At 43.0% G+C, this 27,943-nt stretch overlaps 1 protein-coding gene and 1 pseudogene across 1 annotated transcript in view; both read left to right on the top strand.

Moving 5' to 3' along the window:
- The window catches only part of ACTR8 (actin related protein 8), a 616,404-nt gene that overhangs the window by 408,196 nt on the left and 180,265 nt on the right, over positions 1-27,943 (top strand). The window lies entirely within an intron of this gene.
- On the top strand, positions 19,622-27,102 carry LOC126948988 (calcium-binding tyrosine phosphorylation-regulated protein-like; annotated as a pseudogene).

The following is a 27,943-nucleotide window of genomic DNA, read 5'->3' as shown; positions in this document are numbered from 1 at the left end:
AAGTATGACAAAACGGGTACCTAAACAATTTACAAGCATCTGCTATAGAGGGGCAGAGAGAGTTTTCTGCTGCTGTAAGCTGTCTCTGGCTTTGGAGATCTTCACAAGGCATAACTAAACAAGCATCAAAGGTAATGGTCTGGGGTGAGTCTGATCTAGTTACATTAATAATGAGGTGGCCAGTAACAGAACAAGGAAAGAAAAAGGAATAATAGAATAGATGAAAGAGAGTTAAACTTCCCTTAGCTTTAGTTTGGTAGGATTTTCCCCTGGGACTATGGCCCATGACACTGGAGGGGGCAGCGCTTTTTTGACTCGGGTATGATGGGTCCATCCTTTTTTAGTGGTTCAGACTGCAGTTTCAGTTGTTAGGAGCACTAGATATGGTCCCTGACAGGACGGTTCAACTTTCTCTTTTTTTTAGCTCTTAATGAGGATGTAGTCTCCAGGCTGGTGGTGATGGACTGGAAACTCAAGAGGCGGGGTTTGCGCTAAGAGACCTTTAGTCCTAAGGGAAGATAAGGTAGAAGACAGACCAAGTATATATAGCTCCTAAGGAATTGATCTTCAGTCTCAAAAGTGAGAATGTCACTAGTGGAATTTAAGTATGGTAACCCACAGAACATTTCATAAGGAGATAGGCCAACGTCTTTTTGAGGGGCAGATTCTGAGTAGAGCATTGGGGAGACACTTAGTCCAGGGTAATTGAGTTTTAAAAATTAACTTAGTTAGATAATTTTTTTAAAAGTCTGATTCATCCTTTCTATTCTTCCTGATGAGGATAGATGCCAGGGGGTATGATACTCCCATTTGATTCCTAAAGCTTGAGTAAGTCCTTTAATGATAGTTATAGTAAAATGAGTCCCATTGTCTGAGTCAATGTTTTCTACCAGCTCAAACAAGGTATTATGTTCTCTAGTAATACTTTAACCACATTATGAGCTGTTGCACTGGGGAGAGGAATGGCTTCAACTCAATGAGTGAGGTGGTCTACTATTACTATTAGGTATTCAAGGTGATCTAGTGGGGGTATTTTAGTATGGCCAACTTGAATGCTTTGAAATGGCCTTAATCTTGGGTTTCTCCTCACAAATTATTAGGGCCTCTTTATTAGTTTTCTTACATATTAGGCTGCTGTCCACAACTTGTTTTGCTAAGGTATAAATTCTTATACATCCATAGACTCTGAGAACTGCATCACACATAGCTTAAGGTCCCCATTAAGCCCCTTGATGTAGTTGGGACAGGATTTCTCTCGTAAGTGGTTTGGAAAGCATTTTCCTTTGGTCTGGTAACACCCACTTCCCTTTTGAGTTTTCCTGAGGCCCTAAGTTTCTCTAACTTTTCTTTTTCAGTGGGAGGGAAGATAGGGATTGCAACTGGGGGAGAGAGACATGGAGTCAGGTGGAAAATAGGTGCTTTCTGAGAGATGGCAGCTTGCTTTGCGATTTTATCAGCAAGGTTATTTCCTCGGCTTTCAAAGATAGAACAATTTCTTTTTTCTTCCCCTACTGGGGCATTTTCTTTTGAAGTGGCCTGCTCTTTCACATTTGAAGCACCTATCCTGTCCTTTCTCTCCCTCAGTTCTAGGATTCTTTGAACTTGCTCCCCTATACTCTTTAGAGGGCCTGGTAGCTGAGGGTCTGGGTCCCTAAGTTGGAGGCTTGGGTCCTCTAAACAGGGGTTTAGACCCTTTATAATTCCTGGCCCCCTGAAGCCTCTGTTTAGTAGCCTATGGGCTGGATGCCATCTGTTGGAAGGTGGATAGCATAAGTTTCGTTTTTCGTTTTTGCTTTTTTTCATCTCTCCTCACATATAATGTTTGGGCTTCTAGGAGTTTCTCTATGGACCAGTTTTTCCAGTTTTCTAGTTTTTGCAACTTCTTTGTTATGTCTGGCCAGCTGTTTGTGACAAAATGTAGTTTTAACATTTCTTGCCAGAGAGAGTCTTCTGGATCTAAATCTGCATATTTTCTTGTTTGTTCCCTTGGTCTTTTTAGAAATTCCATGGGGGCCTTCATCTTCTTCCTGTTGTACGTCAAATGCTCGGGAAAGATTCTGAGTGTGGGGCACTGACTCCCAAATTCCTTTATCATTTCTCTAAGATCTTTATCTTTGGGGTTTGGATTCCTAGTTAGGAAAGCAGTAAGGTTAAGGGCATTGTCAGTGGTGCATCTTTTTTTGTTTGTTTGTTTGTTTCTTTGTTTGTTTTTGAGATGGAGTCTCACTCTGTCGCCCAGCCTGGAGTGCAGTGATGCGATCTCGGATCACGGGGTTTCACTCTATTAGCCAGGATGGTCTCGATCTCCTGACCTCGTGATCTGCCCGCCTCAGCCTCCCAAAGTGCTGGGATTACAGGCGTGAGCCAACACATCTGACAACTTTTTTTTTTTTTTTTAAATAGAATGGCTTCATATCATGTTTTCCCAGTGGACTGTGTTGTTATTATCCCATTGAGGATCTTGAGCTGGGAATTTCTGGCCTGCTGCAGGAACGTTTTGGCTGAAAGGATGTTCACGTTCCCAAATTGTCATGGCAGCCCTGCAAATCATCCCCCTTTCTTCCCCTGAGAAGAGGATATGCAGGATGGACATTCTCTTCCTCCCTGGGGCACCTCTCTCAAAAGGAAGAGAGTTGGAGCTGATTCCTTAGAGGTAGAGGGGAAAGGAAGATTTTGAGTCCTTTTAGGGAAGGATACTTAGGCTGACTCATGGGGTGGTGGTAAGTGTGAAATCTGATCCTTCCCCTGCATTTTTCAGGGGAAAGAGGATAACAGGTCTTTTTCTCCAGCAGAGAGCATAGTCTATTTCTTTCTGCAAGACCAGACTTTGTCCCTCACATGCTGAATTAAAAGATGACAGACCCAATCCTCATCTGATCCATATTTTGGCCAGAAGACCTCAGGTTTGAGGATGGGTTTCTTGGCCCAAATAAAACAATATTTTATCATCTGTTGCTTTTTTTAGTGTCTGGTCCTCTTATTTTCCTTCTAATAATTGTAGCATGAGACCTAAAACACTATTGGAGGGGATCTGACTATCCCCGTCCTTACCTTTCCCTGTTGTACTAGGAGTGTTTCCCACCTTGGAGGTTTCGGATGCTCCCTTGAGTGTGTGTGTGTGGCCCAACCTCTCTTATTAAAGCCTTCCCTTTTATCTAGAGGCTCAACCCACCTTACTGGAGGTTTCTTGCACTCCTTTCCATTTGCTTTGTCCTATCTGGCCACTTCCCTCATGGGAAATTAGGTCTCTTTTAGCATTGGCATGCCAGTATAAGCCCCATGGCAGGATCTGTTCTAAGCCATATGAGTTGACCATAGAACCACAGATAGGACCCACTCACTCCACACAGCAGTAGTGCTTATCACTATTCACACAAGCAGCACCACAAGCAGTAGTGCTTGTGATTATTCACACACACTTTCAACCAGGATATCCCTACCACCAAGGAAATACTTCGCTGCCCCCACGGCTTTTCTTACCTTGGTCTGTGCACAAAGTTACCTGGTCGCTGTGGTGTTTGTAGGCAAGTCTTTCCTTCCAACATTGCTGACAGTATGGGTTTATTCAGCACAGTGGGTGGGGTCTTGATCTCTAGCCCCTGAGGCCACCACAATGAGGCAGTGGGACACGTCTCCCCCCGGGAGATGACCAGAGACCCCTTTCTCAGAGGAGAATGGGACTCCTGGATGAGCCCCCAAATTATTAGAAACAAATTTTCAGTGTCACAAAGTGAACCCAGCCCTCAGGCAAAAGTTTTTTCAGCAAGGCAATTTACTTCTATAGAAAGGCACTTCCTGTATGCAAGGCAGAGGCAAGGGAGACTATGCAAAACAAAGGAGAGCAGGTGTATTTTATCCCTAAAGCAGGCCCTGTTCCTGTGTCCTTACCCTGAGGGCTGGGGTCAGACCACACAATCTAGGCTAATTCTCATTGGCTACAGTTGACATCATCAACGAGGCGAGGGTGGACGTTTGATGGGAAGGACAGGTAAGGTACATCTTGGGGTGTCTGAGCACAGCAGAGAGAGGGAGGGCTGATAGATGAATGGGTATGATTACGTTTTAGAATAGAACAAAGCACCAGGAACTGAAACCCTTTGAAGAGGAACTATTTGTTCTTAACAACATAAGTAAGGCAATAACAGCCCATTTATGCTTCAGGCAGGTTGAGAAGGATTTGCTCTAACTTGCAATGGAAAGCCTTTTACCTGTCTAAGCCTGCCCTCCCACACTTTATCTGTGCTTCAAACTTTCCTGCTGCACAGAACTCCTAGAGCTCCCTTTTGTTCTCCTATAGTCCTGCATGCTTGACTGCAGGTAACCAGAGTCAGAACCTTCTGCAGCTCTAGAACTTGCCTGCTGACCACCTTCCAGGAACTGAGAGCACTGGAGGCATTGGCCATCCCGCCAAAGGGCTCATATTCAGCACCAAGTCCAGAGGTTCCTATCAGGACCACTTGCAGGGGTTCCCCTGCTGAGGACTGTAGAAATCCCCCTTAGTACTGGGTTTGAGAAACGCAAATCTAAGGCTAGAATAGCAGGCTGTATGCAGGGCCTCAAGATTGTGAGCTTGTCACCATTGAGGGGCACTTCAGAGCAATGGCCACATATGCCCGGCACGGGGCTGAGCCCTTATCCTCACAAACACCTCAGGATGTTGGTGCCATTATTATCCAATTTTATAAAAGAAGACATGATACCTAGAAGGAAGATTTGTGGACTTTTCTTGTCCTTTTCCCAATCCATTAAAACTCTGTCTGTGAAACATTGTTATTGTTCTCACCTTTAAAAAAATAGGTAGAAAGTTAAACACTGCATGTTCTCACTCACACATGAAAGCAAAAAAACTTGATCTCATAGAAGTAAAAAGTAGAAGCTCAGACATGGTGGCTTATGCCTGTAATTCCAGCACTTTGGAAGACTGAGGTGGGTGGATCGTTTGAGCTCAGGAGTTTGAGACCAGCCTGGCCAACATAGCGAAACCCTGTCTCTACTAAAAAAAAAAAAAAAAAATAGCTGGGCAAGGTGGCAGGTGCCTGTAATCCCAGCTACTCAGGAGACTGAGGCAGGAGAATCACTTGAACCCGGGAGACAGAGGTCGCAAAAAAAAGAAGTAAAAGTAGAGCCAAGGATACTAGAGACTGGGAAGGGAGGTGGGGGTGGGGAGAGATTTGTTAAAGGATACAAAATGACAGGTAGATAGGAGGGTAAATTCTAGTGCTCTATATACTATAGGATGACTGGTTAACAATATTATATACCAATGGTTTCAAACAGCTAGAAGGAGGATATTAAATGTTCCCAACCCAAAGAAAGATGCATGTTTGAGATGATGAATGTGCTAATGACCCTGATCTGATCACCATACATTGTATGTATGAAAACATCACTGTGTACCCCATGAATAGGTACAATTATTATTTGTCAGTTAAAAAGGTACTGACTTTTTAAATAAAAATTTTTAGAATAGGTGATAGAGACACTTTATCTACAAATTTCAAGCTGGGTGTGGTGGCCTATGCCTGTAATCCCAGCACTTTCAAAGGCCAACTTGGGAAGACCACTTGAGCCCAGGAGTCCAAGACCAGCCCTGGCAACATAGAGAGACCTTGTCCCTAAGAAAAAAAAATTTTAATTATCTGGATATGGTGGTGCACGCCTGTAGTCCCAGCTACTCAGGAGGCTGAGGTGGGAGGATCACTTGTGCCAGAGAGGTCAAGGCTGCAGTGAGTCATGAATGTGCCATCGCATTCCAGGCTGAGCTATAGAGTGAGATTCTGAAAATAATAATAATAAAATAAATAAAATAAAATGTCAAGCAGTATAACAAAGCTTAGAGAGAAATGTCTGTCTCCCATTCCTGTCCCAGAGCTCCAGGATTTATTGAGTGTTTGCTAGATGCCAGGCCCTGTGCTAAACTTTTTACATTCTTCATGTAATTCTCAAAACGACTCTATGTGACAAGTGTTATTGTTATTAGCCCCTGTTTAAGATGATGGAATTTAGGCAGGGTGAGACATGAAAGACAGAGCTGGGATGCCAGCTCCACCGTCAGGCCCCAAAGCCCATGCCCTTGACGTCACCTGCACACTGGAGCACCTCCCATTTGGGCCAGGACTTTTGTATCACAGATCATTTCCAAAAGGCACTCTCAAGCCTCAAGGTCACTTGAGGGTTTATTTCAGAAATAAAAGCCAACTCTTTCCCACTGCATCAGGAAGATCCCCGTGTATCTCATGTCATTCCCAGCTCTTAAGTCCAAGCCATGTCTGCCTCTTTCCCTGACCCAGGTCAGCTGACCCAGCTCAGGGCCATGGACCAGCAGCGCATTCTGAGGCTCCCCTTGTCCATTCCTCATGAGATATAAGGGTCTGCAATGACAACCGGCATTTTATTTTAAAGCTGCTGGACACTTTGCTCTCTCTACTCACTCTGCAGCACAGGTAAGCATCTGGGAGATTGGAATAGGCCAGCTCCTTAACATCCCCCAGGACATGGGGCATAATTCCACCCACTCCCTCTGGGCAGAGGGGGCAGCAGATTCCACCTGCTGCCCCTCCACTTCACAGTTGGTAGCACAGAGAAGGGACCTAGGCACTGTCTTCTCAGTGAGGTGAAAAGAAGCGTGGAATTGCTTCCCCACAAAGCCCAGTTTGGTCCATGTGCCACCTGCACTTAGCAGTAAGTGGCCCGGGCACTGAAGACTTCTCTAGACTCTGCCTAGACAGTGCCACAGGCAAGTCAGAAGAGAGGGAGGAAGGAGTATCCTGGCTGCTCTGTATTCATTACATTGCAGAGTCAAATGAGAATCCAGTGATCATAATGGGCCTGTGGGTGGTGGATCAAGAGTATCTGCCTCTCAAGGAACAGGCTGGGAAACCTTTGCTGTGAGGAAATTATATTAATAAATGGGTGACAAATACAGAACAGTTTCCAGCCTTTAGCCATGCTGACTTGCTGGTGGAATTGAGCAAGGCATGCTATTCTCCAAAACGCACGTGCAGGAAGCCCGGCTTCCCCCGGTGCCTAAGGGCAGGGGTGTGCTGGTAAATGTGTAATCACCAGCTTTCAGAGGGAAGGGAAGGCCTTGGTTTGTAACATTCGCTGATTTCTGAGATGTAAATACTCCTACCATGCCTGATTCAGAGCTATCTACATGAAGTCACTAAGGCTTCTAGCACAGCATTATATACATAAAATAGATGTAAATAATCCCCAAAGCATAGAGAAGAGTAAAATGTATAAAATAACTAAGAGGAGATGAGTTTCAAGTATTTACTACCTTTGGATGTGAGGGTGATCTGGCTGTGACATGTGTCACCTCATCGATCACCAGGGTTGATTCAGCTGACCTTGCTGGCAAGGTGGGTGTCCCTTTCTTCCCTCACCACTCAGTGTCCTTTCTGAAGCTGCTAGAACCTCAAGTATTCACTACCTTTGTTTTTAATATAATTTACTTAATTGCAGGCATATTTAATGTATAGTAATGGCTGTTCTTAACAACCACCCTCCCCAGAATCTCACAATTAGTACCTGTGAGCCAGTGCAAGCCAGTCTGACTCATCACTAACTGGTCAGGAAAGGCTATTGTATTTGAGTTGTTACGATTTAAAAAATGAGTCAGACGTGGATGATCCTGGTGATGGGAGTTTAGCATAATGATGTGCTAGGAAGTGAGGGTGCCCCAGACACAACCTCATCAGCTACAGGCTTGTTGGGGTTTCTGGCGCCATCAGGCCTGGTGCAGGATTGCTGCAATCAGCTTGGCATGGTTGTGGGGACAACCTGAGCTCTCATAGCCCAGCTCCGCACCTCTGACATCAAAGGTCACCCATGTTGGAAAGCTGTGCACCAAGACACCTCAGGGATAAGCTGGCCTCCCGCAGGACCAGCCTGCATCAGATGCTCACAGATCGGGCCACAGTCACTGGTCCGATAGATCACGCCTGGAATCACAGGGTGGGTCCCCAGGTATGCACACAGCCTGAGTGCTAACACTTGGAAGCAGAGAGAGCCTCTTGGGGCCCCTTTCCTCAGAACGTGCTGTGTGCATGGCAGGCCCTTGGAGCATCACAAATCCTTTCTGCAGTGAGGCTCCTTCATTTCATCCCCCTTGGGAAGAGCTATGGGGCCATTGAAGGATTCTGGTTTATTTGCTTTCAGAACTAAGTCCTTCTTTATTGCTGAGTAAATTGCAGGCCAGTTGCTGCCAGACAGACTACACCTTGAAGCTCAAGACACATGGAAGCAAATATGCTGTTTCACCTCCATATTCATTATATGAACAGTAGTGACTGTTTCCAGTCACTATGCTGCTGTGTTTGGGAAAGAAATGTACCATCTTTCAAGTAGAAAGCTAAAGCTGCTACTTCTCATGCTGTCACTGCTGCTTGGAATGTTGCCCTCTCCATCTCTCCTCCTTTCCCTGCTTGCCTCCACAGACTCCTATTCTCTTTCAGGGTACTTTGCTAAAGTTCAAAATCAAGTGACAACACACTGTGCAAACCAAGATTTCAATATTGGGCATGTACTCACACATACCATACGTAGGATGAGAAGAACATACATGCATCAAAGTGGGATTTTTTTCTATGCACTTGAAATATTTCAAGTGATTTGTTGAAATATTTCAACATGTTGCATATTTCTTCCACCGAACATGTATTAATTTTATGAACATGGAAGAGAGAGCCCATCATTTTCTCCATGAAGGCTTATCCCACCCCCACAGCCAGCAAATCAGTCCATCTTCTGATCTCTAACTTGTGCATGCACCCCAGTAGGTTGTAATAGGCTTTATGTTTCTTCCTATTTTCTCACTAGACATGAGTCGTCCCTCAGAGACAGGGGTTTGGCTTGTCACACTCACCAGGCACACTCACCCTCAGCTTCTGACCCCATGCCTGGCACAAAGAGGCCCTCAGTGAATAAATTATGAAACTAAACTAGGTCACTGCAAAGCCCAACCTGAAGACTGCTTCAACCTGAATGGAAGGAAATGGTAAACTCTCACCTTCCAGGAATGTCCCTGACAGAATATAAATTACACAGTCCTGTCATGGACAGACCTCATTAATTTCAACCACTTCGTCTGTTCAACCTTTGTAGAGATGAGAAAACTGAGGCCTCCAGAGGTCTAGGGATTTTCCCAAATCACACATCAAGTAAGTGGTGGAGCCAAAGAGGAATCCAGGTTCTTCAAGTCTTAATATTTTCTCTCTCACCAGGTAAGAGTACAAGAGAGGGCTGGGCACAGTGGCTCACGCCTGTAATCCCAGCACTTTGGGAGGCTGAGACAGGTGGATCACGAGGTCAGGAGATCGAGACCATCCTGGCTAACACTGTGAAACCCCATTTCTACTAAAAATAGAAAAAATTAGCCGGCCGCAGTGGTGGGCACCTGTAGTCCCAGCTACACGGGAGGCTGAGGCAGGAGAATGGCGTGAACCTGGGAGGCGGAGCTTGCAGTGAGCCAAGATGGCGCCACTGCACTCCAGCCTGGGCGACAGAGCGAGACTCCGTCTCAAAAAAAAAAAAAAAAAAAAAGAGTACAAGAGGGAAAGTATAAGGTGCCAAAGAAGGATAATAAGAGTTAGCATTTACTGAATTGAGAACTTTCTGTGTGCCAAGCCCTTTTCTGGGCCTTTCTTGCGTATTATCTCATTTAAGCTATTCAACAGGTATTATCATCATTCTCATTTTATTAGTGGCAAAATTGATGTTCAGAGAGGTTGGGTAACTCTTCCAAGGTTGCAAGGCTGGTCCAGCCTCAATAATCCCTAGCCCAAGTCCCTGCGCTATTAGCGGCTAATGAAACTCAAGAGCCAGAGCTGAGCAATGTGGAAGTTCTGCCTGCAAGGACCGCACAGGGCCTGGAGGCTATGTCAGGATTAGGATGATAACAATCAGATCCAGGGATAGTTGAAGAGCAAAAGGCTGTGGCACCAAAACAGATGGGTCAGAATCACATGTTTGTCTGACAGAAGAAAGGCTGAGAGGAGCCAATTAAAGCTCAGCCACATCTCACATGCCTTTCTTCTTGGTATCTCTCTCTCTTTCGTTATTTTGCTTACCTTTCCTTATAGCCTCTCTGCTGGCTTCTCTCCTCCTCTCCCACTAATGCCACAGCAGGTCCTGAGATCTGTTGGACTCTCCTTGCTTCTGTGCTAGGACGGTGGCCTCTTGTGTAGTGTACCTTCCTAGGGATGAGGCTCTTCTGTCCTTCCATCTCTCACTTCTTTGCTTAGCCACGATTCCTTTGTTCTTTTTCTGCCTCTGACTTATATCCTCATCTGAGGATGCATCACATCACCCCTCAGTATATCCAAGCTTAGCTCCTTTGATGGCAGCTCCCAAGCCTTTCTCTCTTTTGCTAAAATGACCCTCTCTTTTTATCTGTATCATTGGGAGCTTAGGATTCCAACAGCCCTTCTCCTCTTGCCTTTAAATCCTTACCATTTAGGAATCTTTGTGATTTGTTATGATGGTCAAAACAGAAGCATGTCTAACCTTTCATGTACTAAAGTTACTCCAATTTCACTAAAGTTTTAAGAGGGATAACTATCCCCAGAAATATTTCTTAGCACACACACACACACACACACACGAACACTTTTCTGTACTTAGGAACTTGTTCAGATCTTGTGTCCTGGATAGAGCAGTCCCTACCAAGTGAGGCAGCATGGTAGACTGACCATCTAACAGACCTGGTTCAAAACCTGGTTCTGCTGCTTTCCAGGTATGTGGAAGCTCTTAAAAAAAGAAACAGCTTCTCTGTGCTGTAATTTCCTTGTCTATGCAGTGGAGACGATCATGGCTAGTCTGTATGTAAGGACTTGAGACAATGCCTGGTACAAAGTGGGTACTTAAGAAGAGCTGTTCTTGGAATATTCTTTTTCTTTTTTTTTTTTTTAGATGGAGTCTCACTCTGTTGCCAGGCTGGAGTGCAGTGGTGCGATCTCAGCTCACTGCAACCTCCATCTTCCAGATTCAAGTGATTCTCCTACCTCAGCTTCCCAAGTAGCTGGGACTACAGGCATGCACCACCATGCCCAGCTAATTTTTGTATTTTTAGTAGAGACAGGGTTTCACTACGTTGGCCAGGATGGTCTCGATCTCTTGACCTCATGATCCGCCCGCCTTGGGCTCCCAAAGTGCTGGGATTACAGGCGTGAGCCATCGCACCCGGCCTAGTCAATCAGAGGCTTATGCTGAGGGTACTGTTTTGTGTTTATAGGGTGTCTGCACTTCCACTATCTGAAGTAGGCCCATAAGAGTTCAGTTGTAAACTATAGAATATACTCTAAAAACTTTAAGCAGAAGGGGCTTATTACAGAGACTTGAAGAAAATGACTCTGCCTTAAATTTTCTGGAACGGCAGAAATGGACCACCAAAAGACTGCTGCCTCTCCTATGACAAGGAAGCACTGCCTGATCTGGAAACTTGCATTATAACTGTTGACCTCAAAGCCATGCAACCACTACCATGATCAGAGAGTCACCATGGTCAGAAAGTCTCCAGGACTGCTGCCAACTGTGAGACCTCACTGCCATTATTCTCTAATTAACGCATTCCAGTCAGAGTGAATTCCATTGAATCCACTCTTGTCAAAGTCACCAGTGATCTCCCCCTTCATAAATCCGAAGATCCATTAGCTCCACTCATCCGACCTGTTCTAGACACAGAATGCCTACCCCTACCCCACCCCAAGCAGTAACTTTCCTGTACTGGAGGATGCCGCCCTCACTGTCTAACCTTAGGAATACCTTTTTCTCCTAAAGACACTGCAGAATTAATGGAATATTCTAGCCATTGAGTCACACACACTCATACACACAAGCTCCTGCAGGATTCCCCTGTAGTAGGGATGGAGAGAGGGGAGAAAAGTAAGTTCACACTCTCTGGGAGCCTTCCTGCCACAGGCACACTGCCAAGCCAGATGTCCCTTTTCTGGCACAGCCACAAAACTATGGATTTTAGAGAGTGGAAACTTCAGCAGCTTCCAGGACTAGAAGCCTAAGGACCATCCAATCTAGCTCTCTCATCTTGCAGAGAAGGCATATAAGGCTGTAAAATGTATCCAAAGTCATAGAGGCAAGGCAAAGGCAACACTGCTTCGGTGGGAAGGATTCCTTCAGCAAATCAGACAACATACCAGGAATTAACTTGGCATAGTGGTTATCTTCGTCAGGCTCACTAGAAGTAGAGCAGGAGAGGGGATTTGTCACTTATTAAGGGACTGATCTCAGGGGAAATGGTATGGGAGGGGGAAAGTAGGCTAGGGAAAAAGAAATTAAGCAAGGATGTAGTTTAGGTGACATGTGGCCACAGTGTGATCCTGCAGGGAGCTCTAGAACCACACTATATCACAGAACTTGAGCCACCTTAAACAAGGGAGCTAGGGTTTTATGCTTCTGCACCATCTGTTTATTAGCTATGTGCTGCTCCAGGATAGAGGTTGACAATTACCCCTAGGCACTTCCAGGTAAAGTTGCTCTAATCTCTGAAGGGCAACAGAAAAGGTTTCAGCTGTGAGCTATTAACAGCAACACATCTAGCAGTTGGGGGATGGGCACGCTGAATGGTAAAAGGGGTCCTTCCTAGATCTGCTATCTAGGTGGAGCACCAGCAGTGTTTGCTACAGTGGCTAAGAGAAATCTCTGGATCCTAACATAACAACTGGGAATCAATATCAGCTGTGTGACCTTGGACAAGTCACTTAATCTCTCTAAGCTTCAGTTCCCAAATCTGAAAATCATGAAAGTACAGCCGGGCACAGTGGCTCACGGCAGTAATCCCAGCACTTTCGGAGGCCGAAGTGGGCGGGTCATTTGAGGTCAGGAGTTCGACACCAGCCTGGCCAACATGGTGAAACCCCATCTCTACTAAAAATAAAAAAATTAGCCAGGCGTGGTGGCACAGACTCCTGTAATCCCAGCTACTGGGGAGGCTGAGGCAGGAGAATCGCTTGAACCCAAGAGGTGGAGGTTGCAGTGAGCCAAGATCGCACCATTGCACTCCAGCCTGGGGGACAGAGTAAGACTCCGTCTCAAAAAAAACACCCCAAAAAAACGAAAAAGAAAATCACAAAAGTAATACTACCTCTTAGGGTCATTGTGGGCATCCAGTGAGCTAATGCATGGGAGGTGCTTAGCCCAATGACTGCATTCAGTAAGTATTACTGTAATTATTAGTGGTTATTATTAAGAATTATATTACTTTATTATTATAAGTAATTATAATGATGATAAAAATTGATGATCCAAAAACTGGAGCTATATGAAGTCATTATCTATCTCTTACTATCCAAAGGAACTGGATGCACATTGTCTACACCTTGACAGCTGAAATTAGGATCATCCAAGAAGTGGCATTATTTTTATCCACAATGTGGATGTAAGTGTTTGCCTTTGGTGCTCCCAGCTCACCACTGAGATAATTAACCAGAAGCAATTATAGTGCACTTGGCAAATTGCAGCTTTGCCCTCTTTGCAAGGCACATGTTTTATTTATACTTCCTCCCTTGTGGCTTGCTGATTGATCACATTCCAAGTCTAATATTTAAAGGTGAGCTGCTGACATGGACTTCACCTGGGTTCCTCTCAGGGTTCTCACACTCTGGGGTCTGAGCAAGAAACTTGCCCACGAATGCAGCCATCTCTCTGACAATCTGCATGTCTGAGAAGATCACAATGCCCGCATCCCTGGCACACCTGCAGAGTGCCCCTTATCGCGGGTGAGCCAGTGCAATACCCTGAGCGGAACACCTCACCTCCTCTGCCTAATCTCCAATTTCAGAATTGCAGTAAGTCAACACGTATTTCAAACACTGAGTGCACAGAAGGCTTCTGAAGCTGGACGTTAAAAGTGGACATCCCAGTAATCCTATTTCTGGAAATCTGTCTGGAGGACATAACCTGGAATGAAGATTTATGCTGAGATTTATGTGTGAGATGGTCATCTAAGCATTATTCATAGTAGCAAGAGGTGGGGAGAATGAAATGTCAATTTCAGGTTAGACACTGCATGCTCAGACAATGAGATAGTAGGCAGACATTAACATAATATAAACAAAGACTGTTTTCTACATCCTCAGGCTTAAGGGTATAGAAAATATATACCTATTGTAAATGACAAATTAACGGGTGCAGCACACCAACATGGCACATGTATACATATGTAACAAACCTGCACGTTGTGTACATGTACCCTAGAACTTGAAGTATAATAATAATAAAAAAAAGAAATCCAAAAGAAAAAAAAAAAGAAAATACTAACCAATGGTTTTTCTGTACAAAATGGATCTTCTCTATATTCCCCCTCCATGACCATTTGTATTAGTATCTTTTTTTTTTTTTTTTTGACAGAGTCTTGTCACACAGGCTGGCTGGAGTGTAGTGGTGCAATCTGCTCACTGCAACCTGTGCCTGCTGGGTTCAAGTGATTCTCCTGCCTCAGTCTCCCAAGTAGCTGGGATTACAGGCACGTGCCACCACACCCGGCTAATTTTTGTATTTTTAGTAGAGATGAGGTTTCACCATATTGGCAAGGCTGGTCTCGAACTCCTGACCTTACGTGATCTGCCTGCCTCGGCCTCCCAAAATGCTAGGATTACAGGTGTGAGCCACTGTCCCTGGCCTGTATTAGTATCTTTATTGGTAGAAGTTTAATATCAATTCTGTGAAGCCTCATGAGTTATTAGCATTTTAACAATATTCTTCAATAAATCTTCAAAATATGGAAGGTTTAAAATGTATAAACTATGTGATTTCTTAACAGAATGTCTATGTTTTCTCATTAAATGAAACAAAAATATTACCCAGGAGAAACTTCACACCTTGACTATATTCTCATTTCTCATCATAATTCACATCCAAAATTACCCTTTTCTCATTGAGAACAGGGGATTCACCTTCTTAAGGTGACAAAATAAGAAAAGGAGGGGGGCACCAGGCTATTATTTGTCCCTATACACAAGCAATCCCATGAGATCTGGCACAATACGGTGGTAAGTTACCACTTAACCACATGGTATGGCAAACTTACAATTACCACATACTCTTCTCCCCTGGCCTCCACATTCTCAGGGCCTCCCTAGTAGAGTCAGCTTTGAAATGCCATCCCTGTTCCCATAGAGGATAATATTTGAAATAAACAAGGGTAAATACTAAATTTAGATTTTGAACATTACATTTCATCCTTATATGCTGGCGGCTAACTTTTGCTTAAAATTAATTTCAGTCATATATTATTCACAAATTATTTGTTGTGCACCTTACATATTTCAGGCACTGTGTTAGGCACAGGAAATAAAACAGTGAGGTAATCTCCACCCTAAGGGAGGCTAGAATTAGTGGGAAACAAAGAAACCTTTGTCAAGAAAGACACAAGTAAAGACTGAACACTACCAAGTTCCAGAAAGGGAGAGGAATAAGGGATTTGACCTCATCAGGGAACAGGGGAGCTCAGCTGACATTTGAAGGATGGGTAGGAATTAACTAGGAAATGAGAGGAGAGGAGGCAAGAGCATCCCAGGAAGAGGGAGCAGCATGGACAAGAGGCCCTGAGGTTGAGAACATGACCTGTAGAAGCAGGAGCCAAAGAGGTGGGGGACCACAGTGCAAGGTGAGACTGGAGAAGTGGAGAGGGTAGGCAGGAGAGACGTCGTAAGGGGCCCTTTTACTGGATGATGTTGGATACCCATTCAGCATCACATTCATTCCCACCAAAACAATTCCAACTTTGTGGAGGCGGTCAGCCCTTCCCCATACAGCTTTGTGATGCATGAAAAGATGGCGCCACCCTCAGCTCCAGGGAGGGTTCCAATAGATCAAAGCTAGTCCTTTTGGATCCCAGGTTTAAGCACTGTACGAAACAACTGCTAATGGTGCCCAGGCAGGAATGTAACCTAAACTGGACCAGTGGGATCCCCAAGTGACAGGAGGACTTTCATGCTGTACTTGAGGGAGATATCTTTCTGTCTCCCTCTAGGCATACATAAGGAAGCCCATTGACCTAATTGCTGCCATTATCCCAGGGACAAAGCCAATTGGGTGGACAGCAGAGAGGCAGTATGGAAGAACCTTGGTCCTTGAAGATATTGTGCCACTATATCAAGCAACCGCTGAAGCCTGAATTACCTCTGGATGCCTAATAACGTGGAATAATAAATGTCCTTATTGTTTAATTTGAGTCAGGTTTTATGATACTTGCTTCCAATAGCATCCCATGGGGCACATCCTTGTGGGTAAGGGTTGTTGTTGCTTTTATCCCAAGAAGAACAGTGTTCTGAAATTTGGGAGAAAGTTGCATAATTCTAAGAAAAAGGTTATAAAACAGGGCCTGGTACATTCCTCATCACCACCACCCCCCAAAATATTCTAATGTTAAATGAAAAATGTAGAAAATGAAATTCCCTACGTATGATCCCAACTGTACACACACACACATGCACACACACATTTTTAAAAAGACTAGTAAGAAAAACACTAAGTTCAGTGATTGCTCTTAGGTAGTAAGATTATTACCAATCATTATTTTTTAACCTCTGCTTTATTTGGTTTGGTTCTTTATGTTCTTCAGTACTTCCTGATTTTCCTACAGTGAACATGCTTTACATTTTTAATAGACATCAAAGACAGTAATTGTTTTCTATCTAAATGTATACTACCTAGCACAAAAGAAGTCACTTTGACTTTTTAAAAACCTAATGGCCAAATGAAAACGAAAAAGTAGCATATTTGGTGCTACCTATTGGTGAAAGAAAAACATTTCCAGTTTTTATGTACTGTATCCAGAGACTTAAAGATTTATCATTGGTCATATAGCAGAATAAAATATCTTCAGAGAATGGTATGTCTAATTTTCATTTTAAATCCTCAATTTATAAAAGTTACTATTGCTCATTTTTAAAAGTTCTGTCATGTAAAATAGAGGTACTTGCAAACATTGAGACCCTCAGGAGATGTCATCTAGCATCTTTGGAAAACATAACATTTAATTATCATAGCATGAGGTACTTTTAATGCCCATTTCACCATCGTGATTGAGGACGGATTTCTGAGAGGCAAATTCAGTGATATTTCCACTCACATGCCTTATTTAAATACAAACTACATGCATAATTATCCTTAATCCCACTGCCACTTAAAATATGAAAGTGAAAATACAAGATACTCATGGAGGATTTTTTCCTCAATAACTACAGTCACCAAAAGAGTAATAATGACCAAATACCCCTAAAAGGTTTGGGGGTCCTGTTTGCTAACCAATATCCACTATGGAATTCAAACCCCAGAGCTAATCTTTTTGCTGTCAGGGCCACTTCAGATGAATTTTACTCCAGGAAAGAAGATGATATTATTCTTATTAATTACCTCTAAACACAAAATTTGCAATTTTTATTCAACCTTTGCTCAACTACATACTTCTTCCTTTTGTTTTCTAAAAGTAATAAATAGACCTTCTTATTTTGTATTACCCATTTGCTGTCTAAGATGGCAGGAGTATTTTTAGAGAGATAAGGCAGGCAGACAACCCGAAAGGGACATCAGAGGCAGTACTTCTCCCTGAGGGTCCTGCCATCGTACCAAGTGAAGGAGGATTAAGGAAGGGCTGGTAGGCACTAGGGCTCTTCACAAATACTTACAGTTCTCGCCTCTGTGAGCACACGGGGGGACTGTACTTCTCTCTTTTGAAATTAGGGTGGCCATATAACTGTCTGTGGCCGACGGTTTGTGTATAGAAGGTTGAACTTTAGAGAGCCAAGCCATGAGTCATCACACCTTGTTGACTTGCCAGGGAGATGGTGGGAGCACATGTCAAGGCTTCCATCAGCTTGAGTCCTCAGGAGCAGAGGTGACCACAGGAGCAGAGGCCCTGTCCCAACCAGCAGTGCAGAAATACACTTTTGTTAGGTTAAGACACTAGGATTCAAGGGTTATTTGTTACTGCAGTGTAACCAAGGCCATACTGATTGTATAGAAGAAAAAAAGGGAAAGGAGATTTTAAATTCCTTCAAAGCCTTTTATACTCCTGTTGATACACCCATTCCATTTGGTAAATTATAACTCAGTTAAATGGACTCCTTAGAAAAAAGTACAAAATCATCCTTACAACATGTAAAGGTCACTATGTTATAATCAAAACATTTTCATAATAAGCTTGAGTTCAATGGTTTCACTCTAAATCCATATTTACTATGTTACTGGGATGAGTTTACAGGTACCTGTGAGCTCTCTAAGGAGAGTTTTTAATTTGACGTTTTCATGTTGATGATAAAATAACTTGATGTAAGCATATTCTGTACCACCTGGATGCCTTATACAAGGCAAAGCCGAAGTTTGCATTTGTGTTTACTTTATGTTGGTACCAATGGTACTACTTTGTCAAAGACTAGTGAGTGAAGAACTGAGTTGGCCATAACTCTAACATACTGCATTTGTACCAAAGGAGTTCACGAAAAGCCAAGATGGCCAGCACCTTGTTTCAAGCAGTGATCTACTTCCAAAAAACTGTATCTTTCACAAACCATAACTTTCTAAAGTTAATGCAGTTAACTTTAATTGTATTTGTTTTATTGTTTGACTTTAACCTATAAATCAGTTTTCTGTTTTATGGTTTTATAAGAACTACAAACATTAGAAATTTATATCCACTTTTCTGCAATATGCGTTTCAGTAATATTATCATTCAAATGGCAGAAGTCCACACGTTGGTGGTGGCAGGGTGTGGTTCTGGAATGATTTTTCTTTTAAAATGCCCCAAACATTGTTCATTTTAGACAAGTCTCAAAGTAGCTCTGTCTCTTTAAATGAGTAAATTGTCAAGTTATATGAATTTATTCATTCAAGTTTATCTAAAAGACTTACCTGAAAACCAAAGAACTAGCCTGAGGGCTCCACGAATCTCCACTTCATGCTTGTGATAGAGGATGCCAGAGACAGAAGGAAGAGAGATCAAATGCTCTGAAAACCAAAAGTCAGAAATGATTAAAAAAAAAAATAAAAACCACCAGGCATTTATGGCTCTTTTTGAAGCCAGGACCGGTTGCGGCAAAATATCTCTTTATTTGTATTGATATCAGTAGGATGAAAAGGCTGCTCTAACCATTCTCATATGCACAGTTCTTTGTTATTTTGTTAAGACTAATAAGGAAGTCATGTGATATTTAAGAATTGGCGCATTCTTCACTGAGAACACTGCCCAAAATAAGGGTCACAGCAGAGTATTTTACATTACTGAAAGCAACGCAACTTTGCTTTTAGTCTCTTTTTCTTTGTTTGAATTATTGATTTTTGCCTAGTGATTTAACAAATTTCTCTTTTACTATAATAAACACTAGCTTATGTTTCCTCACTGCACCTAAAGCCGCCCATTCCTCAAGCTGTGCCTGGAGAATCAGGAGAACAAGCAGAACCAATAGCAGGTGCCCAATAAGAGGGGCTTATGCTGATGCTGACCACAAGGAAAATCCTAACCGGGTCAGCTGGAGAGCACAAGTGTATACCGCTGCAGAATCACGCCCGTGAAAGCACTTAGAAATCAGCACAACACTATCCCGAGGGAAAACGAAATCAACAAAGGGGAAGAAAAAGATGATGAAGATAATGAAGGTTGATGATGAAGGAAAATGATAAAGATGATGACAAAGGTGAAGATGATGGTGATAATGATGGTGATGAAGATGACAGTCTGGATTCTTTCAGCATCATTTAGCATCTCATGCCATGCACAAGGCCCTCTAAAAGAAGAAAAAAGACCAAAAGAGTTAATACAAGTAGCTGGGCGCAGTGTCTCATGCCTGTAATCCCAACACTTTGTGAAGCCGAGGCAGGTGGATCACCTGAGGTCAAGAGTTCGAGAGCAGCCTGACCAACATGGTGAAACCTTGTCTCTACTAAAATACAAAAATTAGCCGGGCGTGATGGCACATGTCTGTAATCCATGCTAGTGGGAGGCTGAGGCAGGAGAATCGCTTCAACCTGGGAGGCAGAGGTTGCAGTGAGCTGAGATTACACCACTGCACTCAAGCCTGGGCAACAGAGCAAGACTCTGTCTCAAAAAAAAAAAAAAAAAAAAATCGGTTAAGATGAGCACTCTGCCCTCAGTGAGCTTCTAGGCCAGGACGGGAGGCAAAGCAAGAAAATGCATAAAACATAAGAAAAGACTGTCGAAAAGACAGGGTTTTCTCCTGCTCAAAACAAAGGTTCTTAACCTTTGATTTTCTGGTCTAGTTTGACAGTAGATTTCATCCACAGAGTCTAGCCCCTTGGTCACCCTTTGCCACTATGCGACAGGTTCATTCATTCATTCATTTATGGAACGTTTTGTTGTTGTCTAGCCCCAGGTGGGGCAATGGGCTCCCAGTGCTAGGAGAAACCCTAGGCTTCCACCTTCGTGGAGTTTCCAGCAGAGCTGCCGTATGGGCTTGCTTCCTACCTGGCCGCGCTCTTTTATGTGCTCATGAAGCAAAGTGTTCGCACGTTCCTCAAATTACGAAATCTTTCTTTGGTGCCAGCTTACTATTAAATTACGCCTTTTACCTCCTTGTAGCAGACGGTGACAGTGCCACTCAGCATCACATTCTGTCTGCTCAGTGCTGTGTTGGGAATTTCCTCACTGTAAAACAAATTAACTTTATGCATTCCCCAAAATGTGACAGGTCACCTCTGAAGGACTGAGGCCACACACACCAATTGAGAAATACTGTCCTGAAATATAGGAAGGCAAATTCAGTCCATACTCTTAGTGTACTGACTGCCTCCCAGGATTCTGGATTTGAAGAGCACTGTCACAAAAATACTTCCCCATCACCTTAAATCCATTAAACTCTGTATTTTAAAGAGGAAATGTAATTCATCTGATCCTGATTTGTTTGCACTTATTACAGCATTGTTTTGAAGAAGCTCATATGCAAAAAGCCTTTTTCATCAGCTTATTCAAGAGCTTTTCTCTTCAAAGGGAAGAAAAGAATCAGACAGTGTTTATCAAGGGTAAACAAACCAAGGCCTTAAATAAAAATCCAAGAGTATTTCTTAAGCCTGAACTCACCAGGAGCCAAGGAGGTTTGAAACTTAAGGTCCCTCCTCCCTCTCTTGGAAAAGGAGTGAGACTCAGAATCAATGGCCCTGCCTTCCCTGGGGAAGCTACTGAGGCTTGCTCTCATGCTGTCACTGAGCAAACCTTACTGCATGCTCCAGAGCTGGGATGTGTGTTTGCAGCAGCCAATAAACACTCCTAATGATGCGCTCAACAAAAGCCCGTATCTTGAGCCTTGTTTTCGCTTTTCATGTTGTTTTGCTCAGTGAAAGGATCAAAGCAATGAGGCTACTTTTCCTTCGCTCAATCAGACAGGAGTTCTTTGAAGTAAATGTGTTATTTTGCTTTTGCTTTTTTCCTTTTCTCCTTAAGGAAGAACTTTGATAATCAGAGGCTGACTTTGTAGATTTCCTTAATAGGACTCCCTTAGCAGGTGCACGTGTCTCAGAAGACGAGTCTGCAATATCTTTTGCTCGGATTTCCCCTTCTTCTTTTCCACTTGATGAGGGCCATTGGGTGGGTTTTAATGTGCCCGGGATGGTTGAGAACATCTAAAGACAACATTATCCATTCATCAAGAACATATGAAAATGAAGATACAAGAGTTCGGATGAACAGAAAAATAAATCAGGGGATTTTGAAAAGGCATTTGTAGTGACAGCTCAAGGCTGTCTTGTTTTTAAAAAAAAAAAAAAGTATCAAAATAATTCCATTAATGATTATCTCAAAAGCAAAATGATGCTGAAAGCTTGTTACTATGGTTCTTGCTTCCACAGGGAATTCAAAATACCTTATAGAAAATAATGGGATGGTGAATAAAAAAAGATAAAGAAGTCAAGCTGAGCATGATGTCTTCAGGAGCCGTTCAGTGGCATATACTGTACAAAACCAGAGTTTCTCAAAGAATGGGTATTTTTCTAATGGGCGATAATAATAAAAGCAGCTAATGTGTATTGAACACTTACTATGAGCTAGTCATTGTACTGTTTTCATGTACTATCTCTTTTAATCTTTATATGAACCCTGTCAAGTGCTAGCATGCTATCAATCCCAATTTGCGGGAGAGAAAACTGAACCTCAGAATGCCCAAGTAACAGAGAAAGAACCCAACCCAGATCAATGTGATGCCAAAGCCCAAACTCTTGACCACTGCAAATGTGGTTTATCAGAAACCCGTTATGTATATTCATTCTATTCATAGGCTGAAGTCACATCTGTCCTGGTTAAGCAAACTGAAGCAATAATCTGACTTGGACAAAATTCTTTTTTCACTGTTAATTAGCTCAAAGAAAGAGAAATTGTTTTAGAGACTTTTTCAGGCATTCCTTCAACAACCCCTTTTGTATAGTGGTAGTATAGACCTACTTCCCTGTACATTTTCCCTATCAAAACTTGAGTAAGATTGCTAAAACCTATCAAACTATCCACCTAAAATGCCAGCATTTTCTCATATGTAAACTAGACCTCAGAAAGTTTTTCCAAAATAAAGATCCCAGAAATTCAATAGGAGATGTTCCCAATATGTTTTCAGCTTCACCATTTCCTAGATTTTATGTCAAATTGTTATTAAGTCAAACTATGTGAAATTGCCGTTTGTGTATGTCTATGTCAGTTCCATACAGATTTCTTTTAAGTATTTTGTTTGTTTTTGAGACAGAGTCTTTTTTTTTTTTTTTTTTTTGAGACGGAGTCTCGCTTTGTCGCCCAGGCTGGAGTGCAGTGGCCGGATCTCAGCTCACTGCAAGCTCCGCCTCCCGGGTTTACGCCATTCTCCTGCCTCAGCCTCCCGAGTAGCTGGGACTACAGGCGCCCACCACCTCGCCCGGCTAGTTTTTTGTATTTTTTAGTAGAGACGGGGTTTCACCATATTAGCCAGGATGGTCTCGATCTCCTGACCTCGTGATCCGCCCGTCTCGGCCTCCCAAAGTGCTGGGATTACAGGCTTGAGCCATCGCGCCCGGCCAGAGACAGAGTCTTACTCTGTCACCCAGGATGGAGTGCGGTGGAGTAATCTCAGCTCACTGCAGCTCTGGGATTACAGGTTTGCGCCACCATGCCCGGCTAATTTTTGTTTTTTTAGTAGAGACGGGGTTTCACCATATTGACCAGGCTGGACTCGAGCTCCTGGCCTCAAGTGATACACCTGCCTTGGCTTCCCAAAGTGCTGGGATTACAGGCATGAGCCACTGTTTTAAATAGTGTTAACACACTTGTGCAATGTAATCTGCAGCTATTCTCACCTATTGTCTTAGTAATACATTTTGATTTAGAAAAACATTTTCTTTGCCAGCAAATGCATCAGGGGAATGGAATTTCTTTAATTGTGTTCCTTTCTTTTTCTTTTTAAATTTTATTTTATGTATTTATTTTATTTTATTTTATTTTATTTTTTGAGACAGAGTCTCATTCTGTGCGGTTGCTCAATCCCTGCTCACTGCAACTTCAGCCTCCCAGGTTCAAGTGATTCTCCTGCCTCAGCCTCCTGAGTAGCTGGGATTATAAGCGTGTGCCACCATACCCAGCTAATTTTGTATTTTTAACAGAGACAGGGTTTGACCATGTTAGCCAGGCTGGTCTTGAACTTCCAACATCAGGTGATCTGCCCGCCTCAGCCTCCCAAAGTGCTGGGATTACAGGCATGAGCCACCGCGCCTGGCTGATTGTGTTCCTTTCTCATAGTTTTTTGTTTGTTTGTTTGTTTGTTTTTTTTGAACACTCAGCTGGACTGCGTTTCCCAGATTCCCTTGCAGTTAAGTCACAAGTAACCCTGTGACTGAGTTCTGCCCAATAGAAGGTAAGCAGAAGTGATGTTTATGGATATGTTCCCCTCTTTTTCCCCATCTATGGCCTGGAAAGTGAAATATTATGGGGCCTTTGGCTAAGGCACAAGACAGAAGAAACTCGAGTCTCAGAATCAGAGTGTGAAAAACCTGACAGACCACCATGTGAGAGGAGAACAGAATTAAACTTCTGTTGTGTTAAACCACTGAAATATGAGAACCTACTAGTGAAACTAGGGTTACTTTTACTAACAGTCTTTCTTTCTTTACCTTTCTTCCTTTCAGTAACATTTACTGCAGATTTTCTATGACCCTTAGAGACCATTCAATGTATCAAAATGAAGCAAATGGCTCTTCAAAGAGGTGCTATGGAAATATATTCAAGGTTACTGCAGCAAATACACTTCCTGTTTGTAGAAGACATCTGTTATCTGCTGCCCATCATTGATTCACCCTCTTCCTGGGAACAATCTCCCTATATTTCCTTTGGGAAACCATCCCTCCTCCCTACCTAACCATGTGATTTAGGTGAGGTTGAAACCCCCAACAATGTGTAGGCCCTGATCAGCTTTAGCCAACCAGTATCTCCCGACCCTCTGGCTCTAGGGATCGGCCAGTGACACACGAGGGGATGAGGGGGCATCATTGAATCCTTCCAGCAAGGAAAGATTTCTCATCCTCTGCAAAAACTAGTGCAAGAAGACCCTCTCTCTAAACCTGGAGAATGTACTGCGATGATGTTACAGCCTGGAATTCTGCAGCCATCTTGTTGCTGCTAAAGATAAGCTGGTCTGCCAGGACTGTGTGAAGCCTGCTCCATGAAGAAAATCTGAGGGTCTTGGAGGACCTCATCTCACTATCTGGATCTGACTTTTGGTCTTCTGGACTTCTCAACTTTATGGGGCTATTACTCTCTGATTGTTCAACCAACTAGAATTCAGTTTTCAGTTGTAAATCACGTTACTTTGTTATTCATTCATTTATTCATTCAATCATTCATTCTGAATTTGGCTCAGTAAAGAAGGATGCCAATTTGTATGAACCAAGGAAAACTCAATACTAAAAACTCAATATGGAAATGCACATACTATTTTCTGCTTTATGAAGATTGCTTTTCTTCTCTTACGATTACTAAAGCTTCCAGACTGAGCCTACCTATAGTAGCACAATGGTTCCTGCAATGATAATTGAGCCTCAGCGTTCTGGAAGAATTCAAGCTAGACCACTGCTGATTGTCAAAGAAATCCATCAAGTACTTTATGAGTATTTATTTGTATATCCTGTACTGTGATACATACTCATTATGTAAGTTAGAATTATAATAATTTATTCTAATACATCATGTTTTCAAATATTATATAGAAAAATAACATGTAACTCTAGATCAGGTGATGTTGTACCCCAAAGACCTTTCACCAGCTACTCTTGTACTTTGGCTGAAGCACAGCTCACTCTCCTCATGGCACTGGCCTTCAGGCCTTTATTCATTCACTCATTCTGAAATTTGGTGGACAAAAATTGATGACTTGTAAAAACTAGAAAATTGACTCCAAAAGGAGCTCATGATACTGAGCATGCCATTGAACCTGCAGCTATTTTTGTTTTGTTTTTATTCAAGCCTTCCTCATCTTTACTGCCTAAGTAAATACACTTGCGGCAACAAGTGACAAAAGAAAAAAAAAAAAAAAACCCAAAATGACTTAATCAAAAGTAACAGAGAATTTATTTGCTCTGGTGACCGAAATATCCGAGGTAGATCTGGCTTCCAGTGTGATTGAACCTAGGGGTTTCTACAGTGCCAGCTGATTCTCCCAATCTCACTTTCTGTCTCTTGTCTGTTCTCTTCTGTGGCCACTCTCAGGCAGGCTCTCTTCATGTGGTGGTGCTCAGCAGCTGCATTCTCTTCACAGCTTCAAAGCCAGTAGAACAGAGCCTTCCCCAAAGGCTCTGCTTGGCTCTAATGCCCATTGCTAAGCCAATCTCTGTGGCTAAGGGTGGGGGACATGCAATGCTCTGACTGACCAGGCTCATAGTATTCACACAGTCAGCCCTCCATATCTGCGGTTCTGTATACATGGATTCAATCAACCGCAGATCTAAAATATTTGTTTAAAAAATATTCCAGCAAGGGGGCAACAAGGAAGTTCTTAAGAGCACAGCTGGAAAGAAGCTGAGTTACAGACATGCTGCCAAAATAATTTCTTCATGCCAAAATAATTTCTTCATGCCAAAATAATTTCTTCAAAGCCCAGACTTGCCGTACCCTGTGACCTCAAGACTCTGCTCAGGGAAATTAGCAGAGCCATTCTCAAAACCAACCCATCAAACATGACCCAGTTTGCAGCAGTTTATTTTAAAGAACTTATTAGGTGTAGAGAAGGGAATACTTCTCTGGATGAAGTGGTCAGAGGGAACGGAATCTAAAGTACCCACACAGATAGAAAAATCTACAGACAAAGACAAGGACAATGTAACCTGAAGAGGATATAGTGACAAAACCACCCAGTTTCCATCAATTTATGCTGAGCTAGGCACTGAGCAAACTGAAGCAGTTTGTGTTCCTTCTTCCAAACCAGCCACCCCTAAGACTACTACCCCATCCTCATAACCATCTCCAATAGCTGTTTCACCAGAGTTTGCCTATGTCCCAGCTGACACAGCTCAGTTTGCTTCTCAGATATTAGCAATGGCAGCAAGTGAAGCAGGACAACCACCACCATATTCTAACATGTGGACCCCTTATTGTCTAACTGATAAGAATCAACAAAGTCACCCATCACTGCCACCTGCACCTGGGCCTTTTCCCCAAGCAACTCTCTGTCTATCTAATCCTAAGGATCCACAACTTCTGCAGCATCCAACAAAAGTCACTTCTCCAACTTACAAGATGATTGAAGACAGTAAGATGAGTGCCCCACCTTTTATCTTAGTAGGTTCAAATGCTCAGAAAGCACAGGAATGGAAACCTCTTCCTGGACATGCTGTGGTTTCAAAGTCAGAAGTCTTGAAGAGTTATGCTGCAGCATAAGTGCCCATTGCTGTTCCTGCAGATAAGAAATTCCGGAAACATAGCTTAAGTCCCCGGAATGCTCGTCTTGCTACAAGTGGAGAAGATGTCCCCAGGCCAGAGAGCCTTGTTTTCTTTCTGTTGCTCTCTCAGTAGAAGGTGTAGCTTTAAAAAGTTCAGGATCTGGTGACAAATGTGCTCCCTTTGGAAGTTATAGTATTGCTTGAGAGATAAATGTGACTCCTGCTCACAAAGTTCACAAAGCAGAAACTTAAAACTCATCCGGAAATGACACTGTTTGGGTCAACAAACGTTCAGGGAGGAGTCTGCCACCAAGAGTAACATATCAATAAACTTCATACAGTATAAAAAAATATATATATTCCACAAAGGTTTGGAAAGCAAACTTGAATTTGCCGCGCAACAAGTACTAGGATGAATCCACACACATGAAGTGATGTGTAGGCATTGTGTTAGGTATTATAAATAATCTAGAAATGATTTAAAGTATATGGGAGGATGTGCGTAGGTTATGTGCAAATACTACACCAGGTTATATCAGGGACTTGAGCACCCACGGATTTTGGCATTTGTGGGGGTCCTGGAACAAATCCCCTATGGATACTGAGAGACGACTGTAAATCCTCTGGAGCAGATGGACTAAAAATGACGCTGTTTCTTTCAGAAAAGGGAATGAGGGAATGGACACTGGATGCCTGTATTAGGGCCCTTAACATTAGCTGCCATAACAAGCAATCCCACATATCCATGGCGTGGCTCAACAATCAGTTGTATTTTTCACTCGTGCAAAGTCAAATGCAGAGATGTTCTGGTTGGGCAGCTCCCTTGGCAGCTCTCCACCAGCACTGACTCAGGAAACCAAGCCTCTTCCATCTTGGGCATGCTGCTACCCACATCACATAGTCTCCAAGGTTGTTGTCAAAAGGGCAAAGTGAACTGGATGAAGCATAACTGCTCTCAGCTGCCTTGGCCTTGAAATGACCCAGCAGTCTGCCCTTGCATTCACTGGTGAGAACTTAGTCACATGGCCCACACAGATGCAAGGGGGCTGGGAAATACAATTTAGCCACGTGCCTAGGAATAGGAAACAGATTT

The sequence above is a fragment of the Macaca thibetana genome, chromosome 2, assembly GCF_024542745.1.
Source record: "Macaca thibetana thibetana isolate TM-01 chromosome 2, ASM2454274v1, whole genome shotgun sequence".
NCBI lineage: Eukaryota > Metazoa > Chordata > Mammalia > Primates > Cercopithecidae > Macaca > Macaca thibetana.
This window is presented reverse-complemented; position numbering and strand designations above follow the sequence as displayed.